The 20,209-nt window shown below is 44.4% G+C and overlaps 1 protein-coding gene across 8 annotated transcripts in view; it reads left to right on the top strand.

Moving 5' to 3' along the window:
* The window catches only part of EXD3 (exonuclease 3'-5' domain containing 3), a 250,109-nt gene that overhangs the window by 12,458 nt on the left and 217,442 nt on the right, over positions 1-20,209 (top strand). Inside the window, exon 3 of one of the 8 annotated variants that reach the window (XM_074556340.1) lies at positions 1,730-1,805. The exons of the other annotated variants lie outside the window; for them this stretch is intronic. The gene's annotated coding sequence lies outside the window, so the exon portion shown is untranslated. The remainder of the gene's footprint in view (positions 1-1,729; positions 1,806-20,209) is intronic. 8 annotated transcript variants of the gene reach the window in all.

Here is a 20,209-nt window from a genome sequence, read left to right as displayed (position 1 = left end):
TGGCTGTGAACTGTTGGAGTGTTCCTTGCACAAGAAGGAAAACACCTCCTTTGAGTGGCTGTGGAATGCAGACTGGGGGTTGGGTTTGTTTTTGTGCATACTGGCCTTATGTCACTGCTGCCTTTTTCCCACAGGCTGAGCATACCTCTCCAAAGTAAGATAGATTAAAACACAGATCCTGAGAGGACTGGACTTTCCAAGTTCTCTCAGAGTCTCCTGTTCTCAAGTCCTTCTAGCGTCTGAAGTTCTCCATCCCTTGGTCCTACTGGGTGCTCAGATTAGGTTTGTTTCCTTTGCAGTGTTCCCCTGTTCCTCATGGCTGCTGGTCCTATTGCTTCTCAAAACAGCTTAGAGTGGAATAATTTCCAGAGCAGTGGTAAATGAAGAGGACATTTGGCTTGCAAGAAAAATGTCTTTATAGGTGGATTTTGCAGGGCACTGTACAATGTTGTGCTTTCATCTATAATATCTTTGGGCAGCCTCACCCCACTTTGAAGTTGGCCATTCTTTGAGCATCTGACTGGATTGGAAAACTCCAGAGGTCCCTCCCAAACCAACTGACTCTGATTCTCTTTTCTTGTAGAGTTCTGGCAAAGATGTTTCTTTTGGCTTAATTTCCATCTCCCTTCCTTCATGCTCAACAGCTTTCATCATGTTCCCATCATAAGCAGTTCTTTAAACTGAAGTGATGTGTAAACATCAGGAACAGTTTCTAAACTGTAACATGAGTCTCCTTCCCTCATAGTTTCGACTTACTTTATGCTGCCATATTCAGATGATGTGAAAAATCAATTTTCTTTTACTATTATGTATTAAGAGCTAAAACCTTTTTTTGTCCTCAGAGAGAAACATTTTACTATGGGGCAATAAAAAGAATAATTCTTTAAAGTTAATGGTTTGTGTTTTCAAATCAGCTTTGGTCCTGTGCACTCTTTGTTGGAAAGCTGCAGAAGAAGGAAAGACAAAAAGAAAATAGCCTTGTTATTTAGGATCTATAAAATGATATTGTTACTGCGTTTTTAGTGAGTGTTGCATTTTTGCATTAAAAACTGGAGTTTAGGGAAAGATACTGTTTTTATGGATATTGGTAACTATTATCCAAACACTTTAGCTCATACTTAATGCTGTACAGCATTTTGCTTAAAATTTCAGCAGTTGTTGAAGCTGCCTTGTCTGGTAGTGGTGATGTGTTAGTGCTGCAGGAGCTGGGCAGGGACTGCTGACAGCTGCTGCCTCCCCTGCAGTTCCAGTTTTATTCTGGGGGCAGGACAGGATGGTGGGGCACTTAAATGGAGTTCCAGATACCAGAAGTATAATTTATCACATGTGTCCTCCAAACTGGAGCTGCCTGATCTCAGAGTTGCTGCCTGCTGTGTGCTCAGACCTTAACCTCTGTGTTTAGATTGCCAATGTGGTGCCAATTAGTGGGACTGGGATGTGGATGCTGAGGAATATAACTCACTTCACATGGGCTGCCAAACAACTAGCAGATGTTGAGCTAATGGGTCTTGGCTACTACCAGCCTGACTTGGATTTCAACCCAGAGGTGAAGGAATTTATTTCTCTCTCATTACCAATTCCCTTGTCCTGAGATTTGGGAATTCCACCAGCTTACTCTGGGAGATGATGTAAAACATTTCCCCTCTCCTTCGATCCCGTTCCCAGGGTGCCTTGTACCTTGCTTTATTTTAGTGTTAATTTGCCACCTTTGGTTTGTGTTATCCTACAGGATAACAAGATGATCCATGGAAAATGAGGGTGTGAGCTCAAACATGCAGCTGGAATCCTGAACAGGAGAGCTCTGTGTGAGTATGGGGTGGGTCAGGCAATGTCCCTGCAGCCTGCTCAGAGCTGTCATGGAAAGCCTATCCTGGGATTCCTGTATCCCCTTTGAGTAACAGAGGCCATAGGAAGTGCTGGGGTCTGGCTTGCTGGGGTCTTGCCTTTCTCTGTTCTCATGACTGGATATTGCACACTCAAACCCTGCAAAATGTGTAACTGCAGGCTCAGAGTTTTCCTTCTGGCGCTGAGTCAGTGCTGAAGAATGGCCTGGCAGGTTCTGTAGCTTCTCTGGTGGATTTAGAGGAGCAGGCAGTAGTTCTTACTCAAGTCAACCTTACTTGGTCTGCTCAGCCTGGAGAAGAGGAGACTGAGGGGAGACTCATCAGAGTTACAACTTTGTGGTGAGGTGAAGCAGAGGGACAGCTCCCATCTCTGCTCTGGGCCAGGGACAGCAGCCAGGGCACGGCTGGGGCTGGGCCAGGGCAGCTCAGGCTGGAGCTCAGGGCAAGGCTCTGCCCCCAGAGGGTGCTGGCACTGCCCAGGCTGCCCAGGGAATGGGCACGGCCCCGAGGCTGCCAGAGCTCCAGGAGCCTTTGGGCAGCGCTGCCAGGGGTGCCCAGGGTGGGGCTGCTGGGGGGGCTGGGCAGGGACAGGGGCTGGGCTGGGGGATCCTGGTGGGTCCCTCCAGCTCAGGGGGTTCTGTCACAGAAGTACAAATAGGATGTGGGAATCACTGTCTCCATAACCCTCAGCAGCTTCAGGAACAGAGACAGGGAAATGGGCTGAGCTGAAGGAACAGTGGCACTGAACAGTGGCACTGAACACTGGCTGGTACCAAAATCCCATTTCATACCTCTCTGTACAGCCAGCTGACACATTTAATGAGTGTGTGCAATATTAGGGCTGATGCTTTTTGTTCTCTCTGCAGTAAATTTGTCTTTTGTTCTGTGAGGATTTAGCCTTTGACCTAAAAATGCCATCTGTACCATTCTGTCCAGCATTTGGGTTTTCAGCAATTTCTTTACCTTGCTCATTTTCCACTGCAGTTCAAGGCTATGCTATTCCCATAACAGGTGTCTAAAAACCAAAATCTTACTTAATGAGAAGTTTTCAGTTGTAGCTTATTTTCTTACTGACATGCTGGTTTGAGGTGTCAAACATGATCAGCATCAACAGCAAGAGTTGAGTGAGGGTTAAATAACTGTCACAGCTATTATTCAGTGAGCAAGGAAAATAAACTTCTTGCAAGGTCCTGTCATTTCTTGCTTTTCTTTGAGGTTTTAAAGAGAATGTTTCATTCAGTGATGTATTTCCTTCTGAAATTCCAAAGACAGCAATTATTTTTAATTCCTTGGTATGAGCAGAACTGGATCTGTTCTGTGGATTCATCTTTCTAGATGTTTATGTATTTATTAAGGATAACAGAATAGAAGCAATGCAAACAATTATTCTACACTTACATGTTGAATAATAGCTAAATGATAATTACCTTTCTTGAAGCATAATTAGTTTTCCCAATTTCTGTAGAAGAAACAAAGAAAATGCAGCATGATAAACCAAGCAATAAGCTAAAATACCTGCTTTTTGAGATAGGAAAAGTATAGAATAATAAGGAGTAGGGAGCTTTAAAACAGGAAAAACAATGGGAGAAAATTGGCACCCCCGTCCAAGAATGACATCCTTGGGAAACATCTGGTGAAGGAATCTAGAGAGGGGAAGATAATTTTGACTTTGTTCTGGCAGTTGTGCAGAACTTGGTACAGAATTGTACTGCCAGTGAACACAAGTGCACTTACAAATCCTGCAGAAGTAACCCAAGCCAAAAACTTCAGAGAAGTGAAATTCCTTCATTTGCAAAGGGAAAATATATCAGAATGAGGCAGCAGGTTAAAAAGAAACTGAAAGGAGCCGTGACAAGGGTGAAACCTTTGAGGGGAGCTGAAGCTGATTTCAAGGCTCTGTGCTGCAGAGGAAATGCCTCAACCCCATCAATTGCTGTGAGAGAAAGTTCTGATGTGAAGCAGCAGGGAAGGAAGGCTGGAGAGGCAGGGGCATCCTTCCAAAAGCTGAAGTCATGACCAAGTGAGGAAGATAGAAAAGAATAAACACTTTCAAAGGCTTTCAGAAAGTATAAAAAGTAACAGTTCTTTCCCAAATATGTTGGGAATAAGAAGCTTGTCCAAAAACTTGACAAAACCCGTGGAGACCAGGGTGTGAAAAATCAGGAGGTAGAGCAGAAAAAAACATCGAGTTTCTGAGGCATCTACACTGTGCTTGGTTTCCTTAGCAGAACCCATCTCAAACCCAACTACTAAATTAAGAATTTAAGAATACAGTGAAGAATACCTGCCTGCAGGGACCACGATGTCAGAGCCTCGGAAGGAGCCAGGAGAGGAACTGTTGAATAATTAACACTTGTATCCAACCTTTCAGTTAAATTCTCCTCACTCCTGTTAGAAAACAGTCAGGGCTGATATGATGAACTTCCAAGAGAGTTTCAGGGAGCTTGGGGAGTGGCAGACAGAAATCTGGCTTTGTATTGTGCAGTGTTGTCAAAAGAATAATACAGATCAGAATGAGCTGGCACTTCATTTTGTATGGATGTGGGGGAGTCAGCATGTCTTTTGTAAAAGGAAGTTGCACTTGAGGAATCTTCAAGGACAAACATCTGGATTTTGGTGTTCAGTGTGTGTGGTGTCCTCAGATATTCTAACAGCTCCTGACATGGCCCTTTGTCACAGCTGCTTTCCTGGGGATCAGAGAATGTTCTTTAGCAAACCAGACTGGTTAAAAGGTGAGAAAAGGTGTAGAAGGGGTGGTTGTTACACCCAAGAGCAGTTCCCATGAGAATAACAGGGGAGTCTCAGGGACCTGAGGGAGGCAATGGATGGAGAAATAACAAAGTCTGAGGGAATTCAGAGCTGTGGCATGGGCAGATCTAAAGCTGCACAAGTACCTACCCTCTGATCCTGTGGGATTGGAAAACAAAGCAGCAGGTTAAACTTTGGGTCAGTAAATGTGGAGAAATGTGAGAAAGCTATGGCTAAAGGAGGTCCTGCCTCCCCCAGGAACACATCCTGGGACAGTTTGCAAGTGCAGAACATCTGGGCCTGAACAAAGGAGTGGGACAAAAGATAAGCAGTTGTTCCCCATTTCTCCTTAATTCCCTAACCAAAATGATGGACATCAGATGAAAGGTCAGGAAAAAGAGAAACACTGCTTTGCCTGCTGAGTGCAATGTGGCACCCAGTGCAATATGGCTCTGGTGATGAGGGTTTGCAGGAGTGCCTGGATCCATTCTTGGAAGGAAGGGTCCACAAAGGCTGTGTTGTACCAGTACAAAGGACCTGGCATGTGGAAATCCTAAACTGCAGGCTGCTGTGGAGTCAGGGGATGAGCTGGGGACAACACAGTGATAGTGGAGCCCTGGAAAAAGTTAAAGATAGAATCTAAAATGCTAAGCTTTGTGTTTTCCCAGATCAACTTCACCTGCGTAAGCAGTATGATAAATTATATAATTGTTAGATGTGATGATTGTTTAGTAATTAAATATAATTATTATATAACCATAAGAAGAATAATGAGAAACTATGTTGGAAATTCAGAGGGGGTCTAAATCTATGTATACAATAGAACAATATAAGTTTAATAATTAACATGAAAGTTATATAACGATAGAGTATAAAAGCATGATCATTTCGGATGTATGGTGGGAATCAGATTTGGGTAATGCCCCGATTCCCAGAGCTCTTTAATAAAAAGCACTGCATGTAATCGCTACGTGATTATGTATTTTTGAATGCTAACAACAGCTCCCAGCTCTCTCCCTCAGGCCACTGTCTGAAACATGGCCCTGGCCAGGTGAAGGTGTGATCTGACCTCGAAGGCTCCTCTTCAGTGCCTTATTCTCCTGAACTGCATTTCATTATTTCTGTGCTTGCCTGTTTCAAGCTATGCCTTCCTCTCTCAGATGCTCCTCTTACAAAAAAACAAAAACAAACAACCCAACAAGTTTGTTTTTTATGAAAACACACTTTTTTGTCCTTTTTTTTTCCATATAGTACATTGAGTTTTCATGTAACTTCAGTTCATTGTGTTTGTCTACAGACTGCTTGGACAGAAAATAGAGCTGCTGCTTAAGCATTTCCATATGTGTTCAGCCACATTGCTCAGCTATATTCTTCACCTAATGTAACTTGTAAAAATAAACATTTTTAAAGTGTTATTTTTATGTGTTGGTGAAGAGTTAATGGAATTAGAAAACGTTCCAGACCAGTGTCTGTTCCCACTGAGGATTGTGAGGAGGCCCTGTCGTGTCCTGCTAGTTTTAAAGCAACCTACAGCTTCTTGTCTAGGAATTTGAAGGCCAATTAGTTGATCCCTCCAGGAGACTTTGCTGAACATAATCCTCCAGACATTTGAACACAGCACAAGACTTGAACCTTCACAAGTTTTCCGTTTATGAGAGAGTTGTTTGTTAAAAGTGGAGAGAACAATCCAGCCCTGCCAAGTACACGCCAGGCTTACACAGCCCTGCTGGCCTCAGACAGAATGTGTTGTCAATTCTGGTTTATTTAGGGCAGATTTGCAAAGCTGGTGTGTTGATATGACACGAGGGAGTGTGTGATAACTCCCATCTGTGCGAGCTCCATTTCCTATAGGCTGCCTTGCACAGATGGCCTCCTCCAGGATGGTTTTCATTTCACACTTGAAGCTGAGAAAGCCAGGTTTGAGGAGATGTGCTGTATGTTGATTAAGGCACTTGTAAACTCAACACAGATAAAAATGTTGGCGAAGGGGTAAGTGGGAGGAAGGAGAAGCCATCTCTGTCTCCTGACTCAGCCCATGTCCCCCCACCTGTTCCCTGGAGCAGGTAAAACTCTGCCTCATCTCTTGTTTCTGTCTGGGGAATTGAACTGCAGGAAGAAGTTACTGGGAGTCCTGACATGGAGGATATTTCCTCCTTGTCTGCTGTTGAAAATATGCTTATTTGGGTAGGCAAATTGAGCTAGGTCTCGTTTTTTTGTCTTTTCTAGTTCCCAGCTTTTCCATCACTGGTAGAAATGAATGAAATAGGAACAATGGGGTGAAGTTAGAAGTACTGAAGCAAAGTCTGTGGCCTTTATGTACAAGAAGAAATCAGTCCTAGAATCCTGCAGAGCGTGGGAAGAACTTTGAGACGCTCCAGGAGCCTGTTGATTGTTCCTGGCTAAAGTTAGCCCACATCTCCTTGGTGTGTCTGTGCAAAGTACCCAAAGCAGGCTGGAGATGAGCCTTTGCTTTTCCCCTGTTGCTCTCTGCAGCTCCCTGACAGGAGCTTGTGGGTCGGTCCCTTCTCCCAGGTGACAAGTGACAGGACAAGAGGAAACAGCCTCCAGTTGTGCCAGGGAGATTTAGGTTGGATCTTAGGAAAATGTTTTTCATGGAAAGGCTTGTGAAGCATTGGACCAGGTCTTTTCCCGCCTCACTGATTCCATGGTGTGTAATGTTGAGATGTTGGGATGCTCCAGAAGGAACCTCATGGAGTTTGCTGGTGCATGATCACCCTGGGACAGTGTGTCAGGAGCACATGGGACTTTGTTTAGGTTCAACTCAGAGGTGAAACCAATAGATAGTCATCAAAATAAGAAAAAACTTGTATAAAAATTCAAGTCACTTTTGCAGATTAATATTTTTAGCACTTCTTTGAGGGAAGCTGCCCAGAGTGCCCAATAGAGAGATGCTCAGGAGTGAGGGAATATGGGTGACCTGGAAGAGTCTTCTCAAAGGAAATATTACCAAAACCACAGTTTGTTGGTGATGGGGTGAGAACCCTGGCCATGTTGGTGTGCCAGGGTCTGCAGAAGATGTGCTGGTGCAGGTGCTGCTTTTGGTGACAGAGGGAGAGCTCGGGTAACCTGTGATCTGCCAGCCCTAGGCTGAGGTCAGCCTTCAGCTGCAAAGTGAGAACCTGTTGGTCAATAAAATCAGACAGGGTGGCAGAAGGAGCAAGGATTTAGATTCCCTGCCCTGGTGTGTGTTCAGGTTTGATGGTGATGATGATAAGAGTGCAGCAATTTTCTGTGGTAGCTGCTGGGGACAGGAATGATCTTCAAAGGTCATCCTGTGGTCAGTATCTGGTCCTGCATTTCGGCATGCAGGGCACAAGTGGGATGAAGAAAATGGGTTCAGTAGCACCCTGTGACAGCAATAGCTGTGGCTGCAAGAGAAATTTAGAGCCCCTGAAGAAATTAAGTTTGACCTTCTAGCTGTTCTTCACTGAACAATTGCAAATTAAGGTCTTTCTGGGGCTCTCAACTTGGCCTGATTTTCAGAGATTTTAATGAGAATGGCAAAGCCACATCCGGGTATGGAAAACATAGGTGCTTCAGAAATGGAGGAAATGCTTATGAAGGAATTTTCTCAAGCAATTCAGTCTGCAATTTCCATCAAGGAAATATCTGCTGAGATAAAGTTCTGTGGAACTATGAACAATTTCAGATCACAAGGGTATTACAGTCCTGCTGTTGGGGTTCTGTAAGCCTGATTTATACTGATTTATGCCTTTTCTAGAATGGAAAATAGCTTGGAATCAACTTGCTGTGTCCACAAGTTTCAGTATTTGCCTTCTGCTGCTGTGCTGTGTGTGTGTGTGGTGTTTTGTTGGATTTTTCAGTCTCTTTTGGTCCTGTTTTAAGGACCACCCCTCCCCTTGGTGCTCCAGTCCAGGAGAACTGCAGTGCTTATGGGTCTGTGAGTGATGCCCTGAGTCCTGCATCTCCTCCCATTGCCTGGAGTGAGACCAGACACTGTATTTTGGATTAAGGCAGTGAGAAGTCCTGGGATGGAGTAAGGCTGATATCTCCTGTGGCTCTGTGCTCCACAGGGCAGGTCAGCCCAGGATCTGTGCAGCCAGCAGGGAGAGGTGTCTAGGGCACGAGTCTAAAAGGGCCTGAGTTGTACCCAAGAATGAAGGGTCTCCCACAAGTGTGTGTCCTTTGACAACCCCACTAACTGTCAGAGATGTCTTAAACAAAGTAGAGGAGAAAACACCCTGCCAAAAAAGGACCTGGCCAAAACCAAATCAATGAATTCAAATGTTTTTATTTAGTAAACAATGGGAAATTGCTTTCAGAGCGAAGTCCTTGAGAGCGCTTTCCCCATTTCCTGTCTCTTCTGGCACTGGTTTCCATTCCCTGTATTGTTACAGCACTTGTCAAGGAGCTGCTGAGCTTTAACCATGGACAAACCAAACTCTGCCATATGTGCAAGATTTGCCACAGCCCCTGAGGCAGAGTGGGGTGCAGAGTGAATGTGCTTCATTTTCCCTTCCAGCTCCCATCTGTGCTTGCACAAAAGCCCACGGGGATGTGGTTGGGCAGCCCTGCCCAGCAGGACACAGGCAGGACACTGGGGACTCTGCTGCCCTGGGGATGCACTCCACAGGAGACTGTGGAATACAACAGGAGGCTGCACTGAGGTGGTTCCAGTCTGTTCCAGCTGACAAATTGTGCAATATCTCTTAGCCAACATTTTGCTGAAGTGGTTCAGTAGATGCATGTACTGGATCTGTTTCAGTGAGCCCAGGATGGGTTTTGTGGTGGAGGGGATACCCTTCCCTGGTCACCAGTGCATGTGTCACTGTGACTTTCAAGAACTGGACATGCCTGTGTTCTGAAATGATGGCTGAAGTGCTCTGTGTTAGTGAGCTGAGATCTGAAAGGAGATTTCTTGGGAGTTTTTGACCCATTCTTGCCAAAGTAATGGAATAAGCAGGTGTACACTGGTGCTCCTAAAGCTTCATTTATTCTTACTGTTCCTCTAATTGCCAAAAAGGAGCTGGCAGGTACCCAAGTGCCATTGAACCATCTGTAGATGGAAATTCCATTTCATTCTCTGGAAGATGGATATCTTCTATTTCCTGTTAGCTCATCCAGATTCTTCACATTACTAGGAAATATTGGTGTCATTTATAAGCATTAATAATCTGTAGCCTTGGATTATGAAGCATTCACGAACATTAAAAAAATACAAAGGGATATGAAGAACAAAAAAATGAGAGTAGAATAGAGATCCTCTTTCATTGATGTGTGACTGGCAAAAGTGTTGTTGTCTTCCTGAGTGCTCCCCAGTGCATCTATCCTGCCTTCTGGAGCTATAGCAATGCAGCAACACCAAAGGTGCTAAAATCACTCCATTACTTGATTTAATGATTGAGATATGGAGTAAATGCAGGATAGAAACAAAGTGCATTTTTCAAATATCCACTTATATTGAACAGAGCGAGAGGAATGGAAAACACAATTACTGCAGGATATCAGGCAGGTTTGAGCCTGACCTAATAGTGCCCCCAAACCTGTGGTTCTTTCAAGTATTTCTTAACTTTAATTTAAAATTTATAATTTATATTTATATATTTTTATTATAAACTATATTTATATATTATATTTATAATATTTAAAATTTAGATTTTAAAGTAAATTTTGCAGATTGATGTGAGGTGCTTTGCTGGGGCCTCGAGGAGCATATTGGAATCAGTGGGACATGGAAATTCTATAAAGGTTTGTTGGACTTTCCTTCTTTGCTCCGTGACAGTTGCACAGTCAGGTCTGTTCATGCAGTCCAGATAAAATGGAGACCGGGATCTTTTCTGATTTAACTCTGCACAAGCTGCAGATTAAGCCCTCTCTTGGAATGAGTCTGTAATTTCTGGCTGTGTTCCTGCCCCACTGCTCGCTGTGGCCAGGCAGGACGTGGATGTTCCTGGTGCTGCCAACCTGCCAAATTCCCTGGAGAGCCCTTGACCAAAGAGCTGTGGGAGGTTAAAAGGATATGGCTCCCTGAAGTCCTTTCCAGGCACATGTTCTCATTGTTCTTATAATTGGAAAGGATTTAAATGGCAATCCATGCTGGTGGCAGACTCAAAGCTCTTCTATTCATTTGATATTTATTAACTCCTCAAGAAAGAGCAGCATTAAGTGTAGAGGAAGGTACACATTCCATTTCTCCAAGGCTGAGGGCTTCTTTTTCATTGTTTTGGGCTACAGAATAAAATCATGAAAAAGGCACGGAGGGCTTCAGCAGATTCATTGAACTTTTACTCTTTTCTGCCTTTAGGCAGATGACCTAGAGAAGTTTATTGGTAGATGCTACAATGAATGCCTGCTGATTCTACTATCTTAAAGATATCAGCATTTATCCCATTGTATCGGCAACTACTGCTGAAATTCACGGAAAGGAAAGATGTGAACTCTCTTACAGCCTCCACCAGAACTCAGCAATCATCTCTCCAAATCCTTCAGAGGTACCAATAAATGTGCCTGGGATACTGGAAATCCATGTGCTTCCCAAAGCTTTCCAGAACCATCCATGCTCACATTCTGCTTAATCACAGAAATGGATTAATCTGCTGTACTTGTGTCTGTTATTTTTCTGGAAACATTAGAACAAAAGAAATTTCTGGAGTTTTTCATCTGATGTAACAGCCAAAAGAAAATAAAGGAAACTTCCCCAGAGCCTTATATTCATGAAAGCTGATCTTTCAGTGTTCCTGAAATATCTGCTGATCAAAACTTTGTTCCTTTGAAAAATGACTCAAATTTAGAAGCCTGTCCATTCTCAAGATTCAGTTCTGTATTTTGTTTCTTTGTTCTCAGCTGCTTTTCAGCTCTTCTGACATTTCCGTGGGATGGGGCTGGGTTTGATGTTGCAGCTCCCATCTGCTGTGTACAGTTGGTTATTAGAGAAATAACGAACAGGAGATAGGAGGGATTGTGACCAATCTCTTCTAATACCAAAGTTGTGGAGCTTCAAAGTAACAGTGGAAAGGTTTAGATCTCTCTATATCCATCACAAAGTGATACTTTTTCATGCACCATGGATGAGTTATGGAAAGCTGTGGTGTGGGGTGGTGCAAATGCTAAAACTTGTGTGAATTCAAGAAACAACTGAACAAACTGATGGAATAAAAACACCAAAGACTTTTACAAACAATCTCCATCTCTGTCTAGCAGATTTCTAGAGGCTGGGAGAGTGTCAGGGAAATACCTGTTCACATATGCTCTATTTTTCTGCTATTCCCTTGGCATCTGCTATTGCCAAACTTTGGAAAACTTTGGGGACAGGACATGGCTCAATGATTCTTCAATCTGGAAGGGCCATGGGAAGGCAGGAAATGCTCTGCTATCCCATGAAGCATCTTCATGGGATGGAGTCTTCTCTGCAGTAACTCAGCCAGGAGCTAACAAAAAGGACTGGTACCTTTGGGGAACACACACACACACAAAAAAAAAAAAAAAAAGATGACAAAAAAATAAAGACATGAGGAAATACAGATCAAAGAGAGTCCTAATAATTATCTCTAGGCAAGAAGATGGGCGTCCCACCTAAAGTGTTAAACATTAAGATACTGTTGTGTGTTTGTTTATATGAGCCCTTGGTCTGAAGGAGGGTGCCTCATTCTGCACAGCTGCCAGTGCAAAGCTGACAGAAACTCAGAAAATTGAGATGAGGTTTGTGTGTTTTACACTGGTTTAACATGACAGCTCTGCTCCAGTCCTCTGCCCTGATGGCCAGCTTCATCAGCTCCATCATTTTCTGGGTGCTTCACTGATGTGCCAGTAAATTCACCATGAGGGAACAGTTCCTTCCTGCAGGAGGGGAAGGGTTTTTAATGGGCCAGTGTGTGTTTACAGTGGCTCATCCCTGGATTTAACACTTTATCCTATTGGTAAGTGCCTGTTTATTTGGGTGTTGTGGCCAACCCCCATTAGTCAACAAATGGAAGGGAAGCTCTGGCCTTTGGTGTCTCCCACAGCTGCATCTGCAGTGGCTGCTCTGATTTCGGTGTCAGATGGTTCTTCACAGAGGCCTGACTGGATCCTGGTCAGTGCCAAAATGGATTCTGTGCTTCTTACAGTGGTGGGAACCCTACACAAGGAAAAGCTGATGGCACTTCTGCTGTGCTCCAGTGAACTGGAGTGAACTGGAAAGGATGAGACAAATACAGAAAAGCAGTTTGGCCAGCCAGCCATTTTCCGTGTTTCCATTGCTGTCGTGTGTCCTTGGAAAGAGTCGCTTCTCTCACATATGTGTCTTTAAATATTATGTTCCTCTGGCTTTTTTTTTTTCCTTTTAATCAACTTCAGCCCTCTTGTTTTCCCCAAAAGCTTTAGTCTGTGTCTCAGTTTTGTCATCCTCAGTATCCCTGGTGAATTCTGCCTTACAAAATCTGTGGACATAAACTGACCCATCATTAATATGAAAATAAAATAACAATGAAGAGACACTCCCAGATCCCTTTCAGTCTTTGGTGTGGTCTGTCTTAAGACCATACCCATGGTAGTGAGGGATTTGGGGCTCGTATGGGGCAGTACTTAATGGTAACACCACAAATCCAGTGGTGAGGTCATGGTCTTCTCTTCACAGAAATCGGATCTGGAAATTGTCTTGCTAACACGTTTAATCCATTTCCTTGCCATTGTCTGATTCTTTCCTGCAGTACATTTGTTGGTGCTGTGCCCAGTCTCTCATAAAATACCCACGCAAAAGCTCTTCCACTGTTTCCCTGAGGACTAATTCCTTATATTGATTCTCACTCTTTCAGAATTTTTTTCCCAGGTACTCAGCCTACCTTTTGCTCTTAGTTAACTTCCTTGCTGCCATGCCTGTGTGCTGGTGTGGTCTTTGGGATTGTCTGTGAAGTCCAGGCTTGCACCCTTCAGATCAGGTCTCCCACTGTGCTCAGGTTCTGCCTGCACCTGTCTGAGCTCCATCCTGGGGCAGCTCCATCTCTGCTCTGGGCCAGGGACAGCAGCCAGGGCACGGCTGGGGCTGGGCCAGGGCAGCTCAGGCTGGAGCTCAGGGCAAGGCTCTGCCCCCAGAGGGTGCTGGCTCTGCCCAGGCTGCCCAGGGAATGGGCACGGCCCCGAGGCTGCCAGAGCTCCAGGAGCCTTTGGGCAGCGCTGCCAGGGGTGCCCAGGCTGGGGCTGCTGGGGGGGCTGGGCAGGGCAGGGGCTGGGCTGGGGGATCCTGGTGGGTCCCTCCAGCTCAGGACATTCTGTGATGGTGTTGGCTTCAGCAGGCTCTGCAGCAGTGTTGTTGTGGTGGGATGCCAAGGGTTCAGGAGGTGCATGGTGGGATGCCAAGGGTTCAGGAGGTGCATGTAGGACCCCACAGCTGGGATGTGCTTCTGCAGCACTCGTACGTGTGCAGCCCAGAGCACAGATTTTCACAGAGCCTGGGTCACCCCCTGAACCCCCCGGAGCCACCACAAAATGATGTGGTCTTGATTATCCATTTATTTAAGAATATTTCTCTGCAGTGTCTTTAGTTTACTTTTTTTTTTCTCAGACTTCCTTTACTGTTCATTGGGAAGCTTGAGGTTACACAGGGTTACTTTGTTTCTGTGGTCATCTGCCAAATTTTTTGAATAAGGATCATCTGCTCAATTTTTTAATGTATTTTTTGGTTCTTTAGAGTTGTCTAAGAAAGATGGAGCCAGCAGCAGCATCTTTCCAAAGGATTCTCAAAAAATATTAACTAGAAGATTTTGAATGATGATGTTTTACCTGAATTTTGCAGGTTTTTTTAAAAAACCAAAATGCATTCTCTGAGTTAGTCTGGATAAGGTTTATTTTTCAGGAACCTGTCTGTGGTTCACTGATTGCTTTAAAAAAATACTAAATTTATTGGAGGGAATTGCAGCCATAAAGAATTAAGTTGTTGATACTGTTTTCATCAGCATTCAATTTCTAATGTAAATCTCTAGTTGATTCCAAGAGAAAAATGTGCAAGTAGGTGTCATGTCACAAACTCAGTTTCAGAATTAAAAAAAACAGCTTTGACACTGACCCCTGTGTTGCACTGACATCTAAAAGCAGAGTACTGGGAGAGATGGAGGAGTTCATGTGTAACTCATTCTTTTTTATGTCTCCATCAGAGTGTTTCTGCCCACAGGTGTGGACAGAAGCAGCCAGCAAATGCCTGCTAGGACAACATATCCCACCTTTGTTTTCAGCATGTATGTTAAAATAATTTGGCTTTCAGCAAGTGCACTGGTGGTGTCAGAGCATTGAGCTGTCTCCAGAATATTTCTTCCTCTTTGCTGACAAGGTTAAATAGCAAAATCATCTTCTCCCTTCAGTTTATTTTTACTGGTCTGTTTTATCTCTGCCTTATATGATAATATTTCTTCAGAAGTGATAATGTTTTGCTGAGGTTATCAGCATAAGCTCTGGCAGGTGGGAACTGAAATTAAATTTGTTCCTCCCTCTCCATGCAACTAAAATTTTGCTCCTGTAAAAAGTGTTGAAAGAACTAGAGTGAAGTAAAATATTTCAGTCCATGTGTTCACTGGAAAAGTGTGTGATGGGGGATGCTTCTCACTGAGAACTCCAGTTCAGCAGGTGCCCTCTGCAAGGGAGGAAAGGCACAGGTAAAAGTGGTGGGGATGGGTGAGGTGAAGCCTTTCTCTCTCCTGGGAGTCCTCTTGCTCAGGCTGGTACAGAGAAGTTTCTCTGGCTGGGCCTTGCTAGGCTGTGCTCGGTAAGAGCTGATGTGTGTGCCCAGTGAAATGCATGTTTCTTGGAAAGGAATACAAAGCCTGTGCAGTGAGATTCTGCATTGCCCCATTTTGAGAAGAGTGATGTAACAATCCTTAAGATGGCTGTGCCAGCGTTCGGAAAGGTCCCAGGAGCCAGGCAGTGCCATGGTTCCCCAGGGGAGCTGCTGGCCCTGAGGGAGAGCTGCTCTGGCAGTGTCCCCTGTACCCTGCCCCCTCAATGTGCCACATGGAGGCGGGGGAAAACGCCCTTCCCATTCTGCAGATGGGCAATGGCACCTGAGATTCTTTTTCTTTGTCTGAGGTACTGAACTGAGCCAGGTGCAGAAATAATCCAGGTTGCAATGGCACAATCAGTAAAACATTACCTCAGTTCAGTGATGGCTGGGATTCTGAGGACAGTCACACCAACTGCACTGCTTTTGTGCTACTAGCCCTGAGTGTTGCTCAGGCTGTAAATGCAGCAGTTTTAGGTAAACTAAGCTCCTTCCTTTCTTTAGTGATCCCTCATTTGCATTAGATGGGCTGTGAAGGTCACTGCCTGTCCTGTGCTCACAGTTGAGTGTTGTCCATGGGATCTCCAGTGCTGATGGCAGCCCTCAGGAAGAGGGAGCTTTCCTGTCACTCAGGGCCTCCTGAGACTCCACTATTCCACACACAGTAGGAATTATGTTGTAAAGGGCCAGGCAGAAGGGTTCCTGACTTTGTTCTGCTTGGCTGTAAGTGCAGGGAGGAACTGCACAGGATAGAAGCTCTGCAGTCAGGATGCTCCTGGAAATGAGTGTTCTTTTCTGGCTGCCCTTTGGCTCCAAGAGCTGCTGTGTCACCACCACTGCAGCCAGTGTGCAAAAAGAAAGGTTTTTTTGCCTCTCATGTGCTCTTTCTTTCTTAAAACTTACTCCATTGCAGGGTAATGCTATTTATTGCCCACCAGCATCACGGAGGAACAGTCCTAACCATGGAGGATACATTTAATTTGTTACTTATTCTGTCCAACAAGTGGAAGTGAGACATATACAGCAGTACCATTCTGAGCTGTAGCCTGGGCACCAGTTCCAAGAACCACATGAAAATTGTGAGAGTTGGTGAGAATAAATGCTATCACAGAACTAGAGACTAGTTTGGGTTGGAAAGGACCTTAATGATCCCCTTGTTCCCACCCCTGCCCTAGGCAGGGACAGTTTCCAGTTGATATGATTTAAGAGTCAACTTTTGGTGAAGTTGTGTTGATCAGATTTCGATCACATTACAGTGATGACAGTTTCTGTCATCCTCCTAAGCACAGGTTTGTAAGCATTTTTCTAGAGGTGCAAGTTTTTACTCACTGTGTGTAGTGATAATCTAATATGGGGTTTTGGAAAAACATTACTTGTGAGATGCTTCCAAGGTCTGGAAGTAGTTTTTAAGAATTATCCTGGGGCAGAATCCTTTCCGAAATAAAAGGCAGTCACATGCAGTATTCCTAGAGGCTGGAAAAATGTGTTGCTGCAATTTTTAGTAACAGTCTGTGAGCGAGATCCAGAAAAGTCCATTCTTGGCTGAGACACTCATGTTAACGGAAGGGTTTTCAAAGAACGCTCTGGGAAGTCATTTCAGGATACATAAAAGTTGTAGCCTGGAAGGGGGCTACATGCATGTGGTTTTCACAGGGGCAAAAATCCTGGCTCCTCAGAGCTCCTGCAGAAGGGAACATGATGTTCTCTTTACAAGAAGGGCACTGAAAGCACAGCTGCTCCCCAGCACCACAGAGCTCAGAGCATGCTGTGCAGCTGCAAATGGATGTGATGGGGAGGTTGTTGTTGGGTTTTGGTTGGGTTTTTTTTAATTAAAGCTATGGGCTAAACTTGTTTACATCAGTGTTTGCACAGTCTTGCAGTTCCAGCCAGTGTACACCACATAAAAACTCCACAGACCTCCAGACCAGCTGAACACCTTTGCTATTGCAGGCCCCTTTCCTTTGGAGGAAAGGGAACTCCTCCTGCTCTTTCCCTGGGTATGGATTATTGAGGATGGGCACTGGCACAGGCAGCCCTAGTGATAATCAGCCAGGGGTGATGGCAGAAGGTGGGGGACAAGCTCCTGCCTGTTGCCATGTGTGGCCCAAGAGTAGCTGTTCCTGACAGCATTCTCCTCCCTTGGAGTTCTTCCTTCCTTCCATGTTTGTCTCTCCCATTTCAGGATACTCTGTGACATGTACATGAATCTATTAACTAATAAAAGAGGATTCATTACTTAGGGTGATCTCTTGGAAGCATGTTTGCTGCTGGCTTGAAGGTTCTGGTTTTCTTTTTTCATTTTTTGTTTTTGTTAATGTTACCAATGAAAGACTTTCTCTCTTGAGCTGTCAAACATCAGTGTAAAGGTTTAGATTTAGGTCTCTGTTGAAAATGGAGTTAATTCTGCCTCTAGGCAAGAGAGGAACATTAGATGAGACTGTAAGAGCCCTTCCAGCTCTGCTTTTCTCCGATTCTCTAATGTTTTCCTGCCACTCATTATTGACATCACAAGTGCAACTGCCTGAGAACGTGCCACCATAGCAGGGCTGCCAAGCAAATTCAGTGACATACTGTATACTCAATACAAGCTTGTTCCCAGGAATTTTTCAACCTTTTCCAGGATGAAAATAAAGAAGATCAAGGAATTATATCTGTACTTCATCTTCAGTTTAGCCAAATTGGTCAATCAGAATCTGAGAGTGTAGAGGATGTGGAAGGAAAGTTATTGTCCACTCAGCCATCTGGAGGAGAATATCACAGGTCCCTGGAGAGGCTGTGTTGTGCAATAGCCAAAGCTCATGATTTACCTTCAGGAGCTGGGGATAGGAAACATGTGGAGGGTGATGGCAGGATGTAAACAGTAAAGCATGAAAGAAACACTAAAGCTGGCCTGGGTGCAGCCTGATGCTGTGAGTGTGAGATCAGGCAGGGAGGGTTGCGTTACTCAAACAGGAAACTGGAGGGATGTTTCTCCAGTGTCTGTCCTTCCATTATCAGCTATTTGTGAGGCTGGGCTGATAACAGGAGACATTTGTCCTCTGGCTGTAGCGTTGTCATTCCTGGGACAGTCTGGCAGAACCACAAACTCACTCCTGTCTGCTCCCATATCCATATCCCATATCCCATAAACCAGTGACATCCCAGTCACTGGTTTGGCCTGGTGAAGCCCGAAAGAAGCAACCAGTCCTTGAGCCTCAAGAAAGGGAAATCTTTATCCACCATTTGCGCTGATCAGAGCCAGATGTGTTGTGAACAGGACAGCAATAATAGATGCCTAAATTATGAAGCTGTGCCTGTCACGTGTGCTATGCAGAGAAACAAGAGCTTCTGAAAGATTTTTTTTTTTTTAGTGAAGGTCTCTTAATTATAATAGCTTGGATAGAATTGAATAGAAACTCATAAGGACAGAAACAGAATTGTTAGTCTTCAGCTGTTTTACCAGAAAGAAGAATGTTCTAGTTGCTGTGCCTGAGGTCTGGGGGTTCCTGTGCCATGGTGATAAGGGATGCACCCACAGCTCAGGAGTGCTCTGTGTGTGTTGTGTTTGAAACAAGAAGAGCAGGGAAGCAGAGATAATTGTATTTGTATTTCAGAATCACTTCTGAGAGTAGCTGCCTTCACCTGCCATGTCTGCAGCGTTTCATCTCACACAGCTGATGTGTGGGAGGCAAATACTGACCGTCTGATTTTTGGGACGCATCCATTAAAAGTTTTAAGCCAGTGGTGTTTCTTGAATGGGAATTCTTTTCATACAGCTGGATGAAAATTTCTTACAAGTTTTCCCTGAAGTCTCTTGAAGTCCCCTTCTCCAAAGTGGGAAATTAGTCTCGTTAGTAGAGGAGTCACTTCAATTTAATGTGGTGAGCTGATGGGAGAAGGGTAGAAAATGCCCAATGCTGTGTTAGAAGTTTTCTGTGTCCTGTAATCAGGCATACAACACTCCAAACAGTCTTGTTTTATCAAGTAGTTGCTGTTGTTCCTGGCAAAATGCAGCTGATGAAATGCACAGCTTGGCTCCCCATGCAAAGGGAGCCCTTCGGAGGAAGCGGGGACTCCTCACCATGAGTAACTGATTAGTACCGGATTGCGAGAACTCATAAAACCATTTGGAGCTGGTTGGAGAAGTAAGAAATAAAATGAAAAACTAGAATAAATTGCAGATGTGTGTTGTAGATTTTAAACTGGGAATCCTGAAACTACTTGCCTAAGCTGAACCACATTAAGGGCTTGAGAAACACCAGGTCCATGGGAATCCTGTGCTGTTGGCATGGTGTCCACAAGCCTCTGTTTTTCAGGCTAGACACCACATTTTCAGCTAGAGACTGTTTGGGTTCCAAGCAGATTTTTAAAATTTTGTTTTAAGCTAAGTTAAAAAAAAAATGCAGCCAGCAGCCAGGAGAATATCTGGCTTTTGTTTCTATACCAGCTGTTTTTGTTCTCAGAAACTGATTTTAGATCCTGGTTTCTGCAATTTGTAGCTCATGACTTACAGGAGCAGATCATCCACTGGCAAGTGTGCCCTGTGCGCAAAGCCATGAGAGTGAGGGCAGGCAGAGCATTTGTCATTAATTCCTAGAAAGAAGGAGATTTTGGGTGAAGGTCACTGGACAGGATCTTGTAACAGTGGAGTTGGCTGTTTCCAAGAAATCTTTCTTTGTAAGAGATCTTAAAGTTTTACCTTTAATGGAGCTGATTGCAACAATGCCTACGGAGCAAAGGCGGGAAAGGTCTGTACGTAGTGCTCTTAGGAAAGGTTTGATAGAGAGCAGGCTGGAGCACCTGTCCTAGGAGGAAAGGCTGAGAGAATTGAGATTAGGTCTGGAGAACAGAAGGCTCCATGGAGACCTCAGAGCTCCTTCCAGTGCGTGAAAGGGCTCCAGGAGAGCTGGAG

Source organism: Zonotrichia albicollis, chromosome 21 (genome assembly GCF_047830755.1).
Source record: "Zonotrichia albicollis isolate bZonAlb1 chromosome 21, bZonAlb1.hap1, whole genome shotgun sequence".
NCBI lineage: Eukaryota > Metazoa > Chordata > Aves > Passeriformes > Passerellidae > Zonotrichia > Zonotrichia albicollis.
This window is presented reverse-complemented; position numbering and strand designations above follow the sequence as displayed.